The following is a 12,272-nucleotide window of genomic DNA, read 5'->3' as shown; positions in this document are numbered from 1 at the left end:
TCACACCTGCCAAAGCACTCACATTCTGCCAGGGTGCTGCACGCAAATAAAGGGGGTTTTCCTGACTGATGCCTGACTCCAATTCATACTAAATTTGAAGCGATCATAACTGGCTAAGAATTCCAAGCATTGTTGTTTCTTGTTCCTGGGGTTGAATTTATGTAAGAACCATCACCTGCAAGTAACTAAAGGACTGAGCTCCCAACTGGAAGCAGCAATAAAGTTCACATTATTTTTTCAGCCTTTAGTACGGGTACAGAAGATGCTTTCCCCATAGCCAAACACTCAGAGGAAAGGCTGGTGAAGAAGCTATTACTTTCTAACTGCACTAGACAGAAGACACCATGGGAAAAAACAGGGTGGACATTTAAAAGAATGGCAATATAGTGGGCAATAAATCTGATTCACTAATTATCTGGAGATCCCATGCCATCCTAATGGTTATATTGCACGTGGCTGACTCAATACAGCAGGATAGTTTCTCTTACAACAATTGAGAGCTTCTCTAGAGAACAATTGCAAATACCTATCAAGATCATCCTAATGTAAGTGAATGATGGTAGCAGCAACACGAGTCACCACCTATCACTGCAGTTTCTAAATCTGTTAGGAGAATATACATCCTACTGCTGACAATAAAGAAACTGCTAAATACAGTTAGGCTTTTTTATTATTTGTTTCCCCCCTAATTACAGTTATTTTATTGCAACACTGATGGCAACCCATCAGCATTTGTTCATTCACTGTAGCATTTCATGATGCCAAATCAGGCTTCAAAATATTCCTGTGTTATAGAGCTCATGTTGAATATGATTTCTTGCACAGAGCGTGAATGGTTACATGCATTAGCTTCTTATGGCTCTCAGGCTTGCTCTTAGTTTCCAAACTCACTAAAACTGCATCTGTAATCAAGCAGTATATCACAGTAGGCTATTAATTTAGAAGATAAAATAATCTGTCTATACAGTTCAGCATCCCAGGCCAACTGCCATGTGAGTGCAGGGACAGTAAGTGATACATCCTGGCTGTAACACCAGTTTAGCTCCTTTATGTTCACCACAACGCACAATTATGGAGACTGAAACTCATTTGAACTTCAACCCTACCATTCCCAGATAGGGAAAACTCAGGCTTTCAGCAAGGCAGAAGCTCACAGTTGGATTAAAAGCACATTAACCTCTTCTCAAACTCCAACACAGCTTTAAACTGTCCACATTGATATAACCACAGCTAAGCAGCTCTGCTGCTGGTCACTGTGCTGCGACCTACATTTGAGATAGTTTCTCAGGGACAAAGGGGTTTCTGAGGTAATGCACTGTTAAGAGGGCACAGAGGTAGAAGCTGGCCACAGTACGATGTCAGATAATAGCATTATCCCAAGTTTTAAACTTTTCTCCTTTTGACAGCTGTGAAGTGTCACTTGCACATGTAGCAGAGCCAGAAGGGCTGTAGAGAAGTGGTTTCTATCAGATAGTTTAAGTAGCTTGTGGAAAGGCAAGTCATTTTAAGATGACAAACCTCGGACAAGGATTAGCATGTTGATGAAAATGACATTTGGAAATAATTGCTTACATCTCTGGATTTGGGGTGAAAAGTCACATTTTTTCTTCCGAAGAAGAAACCTAGATGGGATATTGACCTTCAGTGACAAGGCCATATGAGCACTCCTTTGTGAGGGAGGCAGAATCTCTCCATCACCTTACTCTCATCTCTGGGCTGCAAAGCCAGCCTTTGCACGCCATGAATAAGACCTGGACAGGTACATGAGTTACACTTTCCATTACATGCCTCTTTTCTGCAACTGCTTCCTGCCCCTCAAAGGACTCCTGATCCTCTGTTAAACATATATTTCACACCGTGCAGCACATCATTTTAAGATAACTCCCCTACAAAAGCTTTTACGTTACTTTAATGTAATGTTCCAAATGTCCCACCAGGAACAGGGTTAAATACTCTGTTGAACATCCTGAAGCCTCTAGGCCAAGGTTAAAATTCTGCCTTGCAATGAATACTGCTGTGAAAATCCTACAGCTGGTCGGCTGCCTGCAGAAAAATCAAACCTGTTGCTTTTCCTGTGCCTGATCATTATAGTGCCCATACCATGTGCTGCCTTTCCAGGGGGCTTCCTGAAGTGGCTTTCGTTTGACCAAGTATGTGTTGATTGAAGGCAGGTTCCTGACCAGATCTATCCCCTCCTCATGGATTACTGCAAACCTGTCTTTCACTGAACCACTTCATTCCAACTTCAGGTGAGAATAAAGAATCCTAAAATATTCTTAATCAACATAAAGGTACTCTGCACTCCAGTACCAATAATATGCCTTAATATAAAGCCCACAACACCCTACTATTAGATGGAAAAATAACCAGATTTAGGACTCCAGCTTTAGTGCTCAAATGCATTAAATCAGGTTTCAGACCCTGCACTTTCTATCAGGTCAGAGCCTGCCAGCGCTTTCTCATCTCCACCCAGGTGAGAACTCCCTAAAGTACAGGAGTTTACACAAACACTTCATACCTAAAGTAGGGCAGCAGCCACCTTATGAAGCTGCAGAAAGAACAGCTAAACGTCAAAAGATTTGTTTTATATGAGCAAGTAATGCAGCAATTTAAACATACTCTCAGGTAGTCCCTAATCCAATAGAGCTGTAAGAGCAGCAAGCGCTGATTTTGTTTGCGTTGTTTTGCTTTTCCCCAACTACAATCATTACCCAATTACTACACAAAGTACACAGCAACTCATAAATTATTGATGGCCAAAGCGAGCTTTACAGAACAAGAGAGCAAACTGAATTACGCTGGTAAACTTCGAAGAAAAAACACTAAATTTTGACACACTCCCAGATCTTTAATCACTAATACTGAATTAGTTCTCAGGAATGTTTCCCTCAATAGTCTGAGGGCAATGCAGCAGATGCCTGGCCAGGCAGCTCAGCGCCCATCACACAGACCAAACCCCACACAGGCCACTGGTGCCACCATGTTGTGGGGGCCGCCATTTTGGAGCAGCCATGTGGGGGCAGCCATTTTGGGGGCATGCATGTGTCTAAAACAGCTTTAAGAAAATGTTTTATTCTCTCTTTTTGAATTTGCAGTATGGTTTCTGGGTGTTTAGGACTGAGGATGTAAGGGTAGATTGCTTCGCTAGGGCAATAAGTGGTAACTGGGAAGCAGCAGGATGGTGGGTGCATATTTTTAGCCTATTTGCAGCAGTTTTGCAGGATAAACTCAAGGGTGGATGGCTTGGGGAGCTTGCTGAGAGCTTGCAGCTTCCTTTAGAGGCAGATACAAAATAACCCCTCTGTTTACAACTGCTTGTTTCTTTGTTGCTGTAGTTTACTGGCTGCTTTCACATTTATGTTTTCATTTCAGGTCTGGAATGAGGTGTATGTGCTTGAGCTCCTGCCTGCTTGAAAATGGAACCGTGTGTTAATCAACAGAGCAAGCAGGTGGGTAGGGAAGTGGCTTGTGCATGTAGAAACAACCAGCAGCATATCTGCAGTTTATCCATATAAAAATTCTATATTTTTAACTAGTACCATGTTAGTCACTTTATGTAGAAATAGATTTAGTAGATGAAAGTAGTTATCAAAATGGAAGAAGTACATGCATCAAGGTAAGCTGTGGCTCAAATGAGAAGGGAAAATGCAGATACAGGTGTTAATTGTATTTACGTGATAGAGTTTTGTGATACCATTCAGAATCAACTTCTGGACAGGCGTATGTGTGAAAGATAGAAGACATAACTGTCGAGGAAATAAAAATAATGAACTATTTCAGCTCTGTCAGTTAAAATTCAGAGTGTCTTCCTTCTTCTGTAGGTGATTTTCCTGCATTTCAGTGCAACTTCAAAAATAACTTGGCGTAAATGCAGGGACAGTAAAACCCTAAAGAACAACAATAAATACTTGTAAGATTTTTTCACTTACAGAGTTGCTGCAGATTGAGTTAGATATGAAAACCTGGAAAAGAGTGCTGGGGAAAGAAGGGGTTCATTAGTATAAAAGCTCCTCAGACCAGGGAAGGTAAGTGACTTACTATCTTGTTTACAAGCTAAGGGGGTTTAGTGCAGTGAATGGAAATCAGATTGGAACTAAACATAAAAAAAGATAAGGTCAGATACCAAAATTGGGAGGTGCCAGCATATAGATGGTGGGGAAAGTGTGTTCTGAGCATTACTTGAGACAGCAGCTATTTATAACTTGTTTTTCTGCCATTACATAAACTTAAATGCCTTGTGAAACAGGTCTAGCCTCCACTTGCAGTGAGGTTGAGGTGTAAAGCTTGGGAGATGGCTTCTTTTACGTTGGTTCTTGAAGTTGCAAGATCGTGGAGTCCCTTTGTAAAATAGTTTATGAAGTGAGCTTGCTGTGTATGGCTTCTTAAGACGTAATTAAGTAGATCTGTAAGGAATTGGAATCAAAGGTTTTGCCATGACAAAATAACACTTCTTGCTCTTGATATAGTCCATAATTGAGGTTTATTCAGTGGAAGCTGAAAGCTTCTTTTGTTCTGATTTTGAAACAAGTGTTAAAATAATGTATACCCATGTGAAACTTTGTAATTCCATAAGCCTCAGGTGTTTGTGCTAAGCAACTGCTCTGTGTGCAGACAGTGTTATGCAGTGTATGCAGTTCTTCTCTTAGAGAAGAAGCAATTGATGTCTCCAAAAATGGATCCAGCATTTAATTAACATATGCTGGTCAAGCCATACATCAACTTGCAAAATCGATAACAGCCTGCAGGACAAAACAGTAGTGCTGTTGTATAGTTAAGCTGGCAAGGAAAATCGTGCTTCATCTTAAGGTTGTTTGTTATATGTGAGTACAGCAATGTAAGTAAATGTATACTTTATGCTTTTACTAGGCAGAAATGGTTTCCATTGGAAGGTGCACTTTCAGCTGTAAGGTATTAACAAGTGAACTATTAACATACATGAATAGATTAAAAGTGGTGTAAAATGAGAGCTCACTTTCTGCTGGACAAATGAGTTCTATGTTGATTTGTCCCCCTTTTTTTTCAGCTGCCACAGGAGGATCTGCAGTTTCTTTGAAAACCTGCCAAAACTGACATTGCCCAGCTTCTTGAGTGTTTTATCCATCCTGAGGTGGTTTGTTCAGACCTGCAAGAAGAGTGGCAGTGAGAGATGGCTCCCTGCTGGGTACAAGAAATGCTGGAGGTTTCTAGGGATGACTGTCTACATGGGTAAGAAATGGGTCATGAGGTGCTTTATTACAGGTATTTTGCTTTCACGAACAGTGAAGCTGTTTTAACCACTGAAGACAAAAGGTGTGCTGTAATGTATGCAAGTATGTAAAAGGAACTTTTCAGTCTCCCCACAGCTTTCATCTTGTTCCCAGAGCTGATGGAAACACAGAGGGAAGTCCCACCACTAATGAAACATGTCACCTGCAAGTATTTAGCTCCTAACAGCACTGGCAGGTGGAGCTCAGGGAGAAGTGTTAGTGAGTAGTTAGTTAACTCTCACATGGAATTAAATTATCTTTTTAGGAAGGTGTTAGTTGAACAGCACTATTTCTGTCATGGTTAACTGTGAAACTGTTTTAAACTCCTTAAGTTACACTATGGCTCACAGTTGTAACAGTTGTCATTTAAAGGCTGGGCTGGTAAAAATTAAAAATGGGACAATATGATGTTTAGTGATCATTCTGATCTCCAGAAAATAGAGGAAAATACACAGCATTTCAACAGAAATGTATGTTGCAGTGGTGAGAGAGAATATAACAAGACTTCTGATAATCTGTAGATGTTTTTTTGCAAGTGGCAGATTTGATTCCTTAACCTTTTTGTTCACGTAAGCAGCTTACCATTCATGCAACTCTTCTTTCAGCAAGCTGCAGTGTTCTTAGTCTGCTCCAATGAGACAGAACTACTTTCATTAGAACTCAGGACTCTGAGTTCTGTACTGTTGCTTTTCCCTCTAATTCTGTTGTCTTCCTGATTTTTGGTAGTACAGAGCTGAGCTTCACAAATTTAGTCAAACTCAGAAGCTGCATTTCCTTATAATGATTCAAACAATTGGCTTTATTCTTTGTTTTCAGAATTCATAAATTGAGAATTTTTAAATGTGTGGCTTAATGATGTATTCTTCTCTGCCTGATAAGCTTGTGCCCTTCTGAATTTAGTCTGAATACTGGTCAGCTTTTATGAACTTACGCAGTGAAGTCCTGATCCTGTAAAGAACTCAAGATGTTTTGTCCAAGCTCACTCAGGGGTATTGTGTAAACTGATGCAGGTGTGTGTACCTTTTCTAAACTGAATGTCCTGCTGGATAAGGGTTTTTCATGGAAAGCTAAACAGACTGAAATAAGTCTTAAAAAGAGCACAAAGGAGCGCGACCTTAAAAGTTGGCTGATTGAATGGTAATGTTAATATGCAAGTTCCGCTGTTGGGTGGTTGTTAGCCCTTCAGCATAGATGCAGTTAGCTTCTGATGCTACTGTGGGAACTGAGCAGTTGGTTAGCCTGCAGCACTTGCATCATTACTTCTCTAGGGGTAAGGAGAAGGGAGCTGGAGGAGCTGAAATGGCTTTCTTGCTGCCATCACGTTGAACGTTGCAATGCCTGTAGAAGTACTGTGAGTTCTAGTCCTTCAAAGTCAGTGGCAGTAGTGGAGAGGATGTCAGCAGGATCCAGTGTACAAGCATTTTTCTGGACTACAGCAGGATATTTGGGTTTGTAGGTTATTAGTAACACTTACTCCAGAGAGGTATTGAAGGGTAGGGCTTAATATTCAATTTTAGATGTGTGAAACTGGTTTAAGCCTTGCATAGGAATAGTATCAATAATTTTCTTTCATTTCCTCTTGTCTGTTTCCTGCTTCTTGGTCTGTCTTGCCTCCATGAAAGCAAAGGCTTGCTTTTTAGTGTAACATAACTAGTTAGCTTCTGATTTATTCCTTGCTTTGTATGTTGGTGGTGCTGAACACTGGTGCCACAGTTACCCCTTCGTGTAGTAAGCTTGGGAATCGAGACAAAACCAACAACAGCATAGCTTCAAGTCTGGCAGTTCTTCAGTGCTTTAAATACGAACACCCCTGCCTTCTGGCTGGAAGGGCTGGGCCCTAGGAGTGTGTTACAGGGCAGAACTGTTGCTCTTCAGCAGCAGTAGACTGATAGAGGGTACCTGAGCTCTTAGATGCTGTCTGCACCTGCACTGAATATTAAACCCCTGACAGCTGAATCTTTGTAGCTGTTGGATGAGGTTCAAGGTGAGCCCTCTACATGGAAAATACAACAAAGAAATGGAGGTCTTCACAGATTCAGAGAACAGACTGAAATGGCCAATAGATGGCCTTGGGGCTGCTTTCTTGCAGTGAGGTAATTTAGTTTTTGTTGCAGATTAATGAGTCAGGTGCTTGCAGGATCTGTGGCTCTTGCTGGAGAGTTGCAACCTTTTCTAGGACACGGTTGTTGTGCCATATGTTCTGTACCCCAGGCTGTAGAACAATGACTGAATACCAGAACTGCTGCTAGCACGAGGTCCTTAAGTGCATGGCTGGGAGGTGACTGACCACAAAACTGCAAATCTACTGCTAAATATTTGGAGAACTGGTGAGGCATTATACAAATGATGTTTATCTTGCCACAGATGATCATTTAATAGGGCAATTACTGGGTGAAGTATACGCTGGAGTGCAGTTGGAACTATTTAGAAATATTGTCTTAGTACAATACTTTTTCTTCCTGCTTATAAAGACAGAGCCAGTCTGCTGAGAAAGCTTGGAGAGTACTGCAAGCCTAAGTGCTAGGAATATAGAACTCTTTGTGGTTCATTACAATTCTTTCCTCAATGTTAGTAGCTTCAATTACGAATACCATAGTACTGAGGAAGGTAGGCAATGGTCCCTAAGAGTTTAGCTTCAGCTAGCTGAAGGAGTAAAGTAAAACCCAAGAACTATTGGCTATGATAATAATGTCTCAAGCTGATGGATTTTTGTCCTCGTGCAGACTGCAGATTCAAAGACATAGGTATACCTTTGGCTTGCCTCTTACCTTCCGTTTTTATTCAACTGAATTGTGGAGCAGTTCCTTGGGGATTTTTAATAGGGTAAGGATGTCCCGATTATTGTATTTACACTGTGTTTTCAGAAATAACAGTTCCTGCTTACACCTGCAGACTTCTCTGCTCTGGTTTTTGTTACAGACTGTATATCATCACCTTTTGATGCTGAAGCTACTCACTTGGACTGCATAATAATGAAAGTAGCTCTGTACTTAGGCTGAGAAATTTTAGACAGCACGTTTTTATTTGGCTGGGGTGAAGGTTTTGGGGAATTTGCAGGATGCAAATGATCATATTTCATATGAATACAGCTGAAAGTACCTCAGTCCTCTCAGCCACACTAAAAGCATTTAACACATAGTACCTGCGTGAGTATAGATGCTCTTACTGGGGAAGAAAACCAGTAGACTACCTTTGGAAGCCTCCAAACAAAAGGCTTTAGATTGTGACTTAAAATTAGTTTCTTTCAGATGTCCCTCGAGTCACTATTTAGTTGAATTTAGACCTCATTGAAGTTCTTTAAGCAACAGGAAAGAACAGGGCTTATGTCAGGGTTGCAGCTATGAATGGAATCAATTCATTGAAATGAACATTGCATAGAAGCGTGGCATTTATTGACAAACCTAAATTGTCTATAGGAATGTCCTTCAACAGCCATGCTTTTCTCTTTCAAGGCACTTCATAAGTAAACGTGTACAACGTAGAGGCTATATACCTTAAGCAGCCATAACTTCAGTAAATGCACTGTATACTTTGTTCATCTGTGAATAGTAATTGAGTCTTGGACTGCTTTTATAGTGCGCAGAGAGTAATACAACTGCCATGATGTATAATAATGCTTAAGAGCTCCAGGGAGGCTCATTTACATGATAGTGAGGGAAATGGTCTTGCAAGGAATAAAAATTAAGAGGTTGGTATTGTGCATGTTAGAGATATATTTTGAAATAGTGAAAGTCTGACGTGAAGGAAAATTATGGGGGGAAAAGTGGTGTAAAAGGCCATTTAAAATGCTGTTTAGAACAACAGTGGCCTTTATTTCTCCCCTCCCTTGGAAAACGGGGGTTCAGTTCCTTTGTGAGTGCTTGGTAGGGATGTTAAGTCTGGCTTTAGTGAACTGGGCACTTCTGTTCCTGAAGATCCTGATGATCTGGTGGGAGTGCAAGGAACCCAGGTACATAGCTGAGAAATGCAGAGTTTTCCGAACTCTGATGTGGTCAGATGGGAAGGAAAGATTTTATTAAGAAGTTCAATGCGTTCTCTGGGCACAACATTAGTTTTTACTTGTTTGCTGTCCGTTGAATGTCTGTTTTCTCACTGCTTTGATAATTCCTGAGAGTGTTCAAGCCTGGTCCAAACTCGGACTTAGTGGCTAAGGACTCTGTAGCTCTCATAGGCTTGCTGCTGCTTCATGGGGGTGTTCATCAAAACATCTCAACTGATGCCAGGAAGGTTAGAGCAGAAAGGCAAATCAGAAATAAGATGCTCAGGCATTTAGTAATGAGCATGGAATGTGTGACAAGTGTAGAGCCTTGACAGCATGGTATGATTTGGGCTTTCATGTTTCCTTGATGCTCGTGCATTCATTATTTCCACCCATGTCCTAAGTATTTGCTAAGAGGAACTGGAATGATTCAGTTGCAACACCTGAGTAAATTATTTGAGTTCTAAGGGACTCAGTGTTGTCTTTTCAAAAAGCAGATCTCAAATGCCAGTGAAGAACAAATATTCAGTGTCTGAAAGCTGTCTAATCTACCGTATATTGATTTCCTCTGAAAGTAATTAAGGTTAGTAGGAAGGGACCTGCACACTGTAAGAGGGTGGAAAAAATAAGGAACCGTGTTTAGCTCCACTTGTATTTTCTTTCTGCACCAGTTGGCTACTGTATCTTGCATGGGTGGTGGTCTTTGTGTTTACAGTTGGTATATGCGTATGCCGAGCCTGTTCTTTCAAATGAAATCTGGAAGATTAGCCATAAATCTGCAATAGATGAAGTCTGTTTTGTTCTGGCACCACAGAAGATCAGATCCTTCTCTTAAGGAGGGAGGCTGATGGGTATATCTTGTTCCAGAGCTTTATTTATGAAGTCACAGGCTTATTTTCAATAAGTAAGGTTTTCCTTGGACTGTTTTGCCTTGTATCTTTTGTCATTTGGAAACAAAACTTCTATTTTTCCCCTACCAAACTGGGCATACACTGCTTTCACTGTGACACAATGAGAATTCCCTCACTGTATAGTTTGAGGAGCCTCATTAGTGGTATAATTCCTCAGGTGCAGGTGTTCCTTCTACTGCAGAGCAATGAAGAAGCACTTTCCAGGGAATCTTGTGTACCTGGCTGAATGATTTGAGTTCTGAACAGTCTGTGGATGCTTTTGTTCTACTGTGAAGCAGTGTCAAACTTTATTACTGTAACTGTTTGAGATTCAAGACAGTTACACGTGGTTCTCTGTTTGTTCTGTCTAACTTCAGCATAGCAATACCACAAAGGTTGTCATTTACAGCAAGGCTGAGATGGGCGGCAGCAAGATGTGCTGTGTTTGGGTGCAAAAAGGGAATTGTGCTGTCTGAATAAGCTCGTCTGTTGCACTACCAAAGAGATGAGCACGGAACGTATCAGTACAGCTTGGTGAATGGGACTGACAGTGGAAGTGCTTTTGGGAAGAGCGGAGCCTTCTTGTGGAGTGAGGGCAGGGATAAGATGACTATGCTGATTGCTCTTGAACTCAAGAGTTTTCTTTATGATTTCTGTGTCATCTGTTCTTGTGGATGTTATCCTGGTGACTAGTCCATAGTACCTTTGAGATGCTGTAAACTTTTCATTACCTGTCCCCTAAAATGTTGATGTAAGCACCATGGCCCAGCTATTTTTGAGTACTCCCAAGTTTATTTTAAAGTCAGAAGAGAGTGAGGGGAGGGTATTTACAAATGCAGATTTTCCTGTACAGTTGGGGAGAGATCTTCTGGAAAATTATTTGCATCAGTCCTGACTTAGCTTCTGTTTTTGACTGCAGGATCTGCAACGATGGGCATCCTTAGCTGAAGTTAGCCTCCATGAATGCTCCCAGAGGTACGCTGAGGAGCTCTGAGCGTCTGGTCCATCATTTGTAAAGCATACCAAGTTCCTGTGTAAAAGATGCTGCTGGAAAGCAAAGTATTATTATTGTTGTCATAAAGTTGACATTAGTACGTCTGCGTGTCCTGGGGGAATATGCTGTGTGAGCATAAAGTGACTTGGTACTTTTCCATCCTTAAAAAGACAGTCGCTTTTAGAGCTATGCTACCCGTGTTTATAAAGTGTATCGATCCAGCAGCATCATGGTGAAATATGACTTCTCTCATTAGCTAGCGACTGGAAGTTGCTGTGGCAATTCAGTAAATTAGTATGAGTACAGACAGAGGTAGGAAATGGTGCCTGGTCTGGTGAGGGGCTGGTTCAAAGGTTTATGTGGCTGTCGTGTGTGCTTTAATTGGTGCCACATCTGTGTGCATTTACATGAAACTTTGCTTGTGCAGAACATGTTTTGCCTGGAAACAAAACAAAAACCAACAGTTTTTTTCATTTGCTAATTGCAGGTTTTGGTATGCATTTGCTACAGAAGAAGCTCTCTTTGGGAAGAAATGTTGCTAACTAAGATAGCTTACAAATGAAAGACAATTAGTAAAAGGAGACTTTGGTTAAGTTTAGGCAAAGCAGTAAATGAATGCTAAGAAGTGTCCTTTGTACTTCAGCAGGGACAGCGAAACTCCTAGTTCAGCTGTGTCCTTTAACCATAAATTGGTAAAACTTGGTGCTGAGTTTTGTCATGTCATACAGTTGCTCAAGATGGCTTTAGCCTCACTGAAAAACAGTATTTGATGTGATTTGAGGTCTGTTTCTTTGTGCAGGTATTCATTTCAACCATGAGGATGATTATTTTCTGAATATTATTGAGTGTAACACCTCAGCAAATGCTCCAGCACCTTTGTGACTGCATTCATCACATCACAGCTGCTCATTACATGTAATACCTTACCTCACTGCCATCCTTTCCATTTTGGCAACAGGAAAGCCAGTAGCTGCAGGTAGGTGAGGGCAACTCTTTCATCTTACATTTTCAGAAAGCAGTGGTGGAAAGGGAGGGAAGTACCTTAGTTGCTTTAGCTTTTTCTGTTGCTTGGTGTAAATTAGTACCCAGTATAGCTTGTTCCAGCTGAAGTGTAGCAGGCTACAGTCAGACCTTTCCCCACAAGCTGAACATGGATGGGGACC

The 12,272-nt window shown here is 41.1% G+C and overlaps 1 long non-coding RNA gene across 2 annotated transcripts in view; it reads left to right on the top strand.

The window, feature by feature from the left end:
• The first annotated feature begins 3,018 nt into the window (after positions 1-3,018).
• The window catches only part of LOC137843786 (uncharacterized), a 51,126-nt gene continuing 41,872 nt past the window's right edge, over positions 3,019-12,272 (top strand). Inside the window, exons 1-5 of one of the 2 annotated variants that reach the window (XR_011089683.1) lie at positions 3,019-3,185; positions 3,373-3,449; positions 3,932-4,025; positions 5,024-5,205; positions 11,035-11,521. This is a non-coding gene — a long non-coding RNA (uncharacterized lncRNA). Of the gene's footprint in view, positions 3,186-3,372; positions 3,450-3,931; positions 4,026-5,023; positions 5,206-11,034; positions 11,522-12,272 lie in introns of those variants that run through there. The other variant, XR_011089682.1, reaches the window with a different exon arrangement.

Source organism: Anas acuta, chromosome 23 (genome assembly GCF_963932015.1).
Source record: "Anas acuta chromosome 23, bAnaAcu1.1, whole genome shotgun sequence".
Classification (NCBI taxonomy): domain Eukaryota; kingdom Metazoa; phylum Chordata; class Aves; order Anseriformes; family Anatidae; genus Anas; species Anas acuta.
The sequence above is the reverse complement of the archived record's forward strand: the minus strand, read 5'-3'. Positions and strand labels throughout refer to the sequence as shown.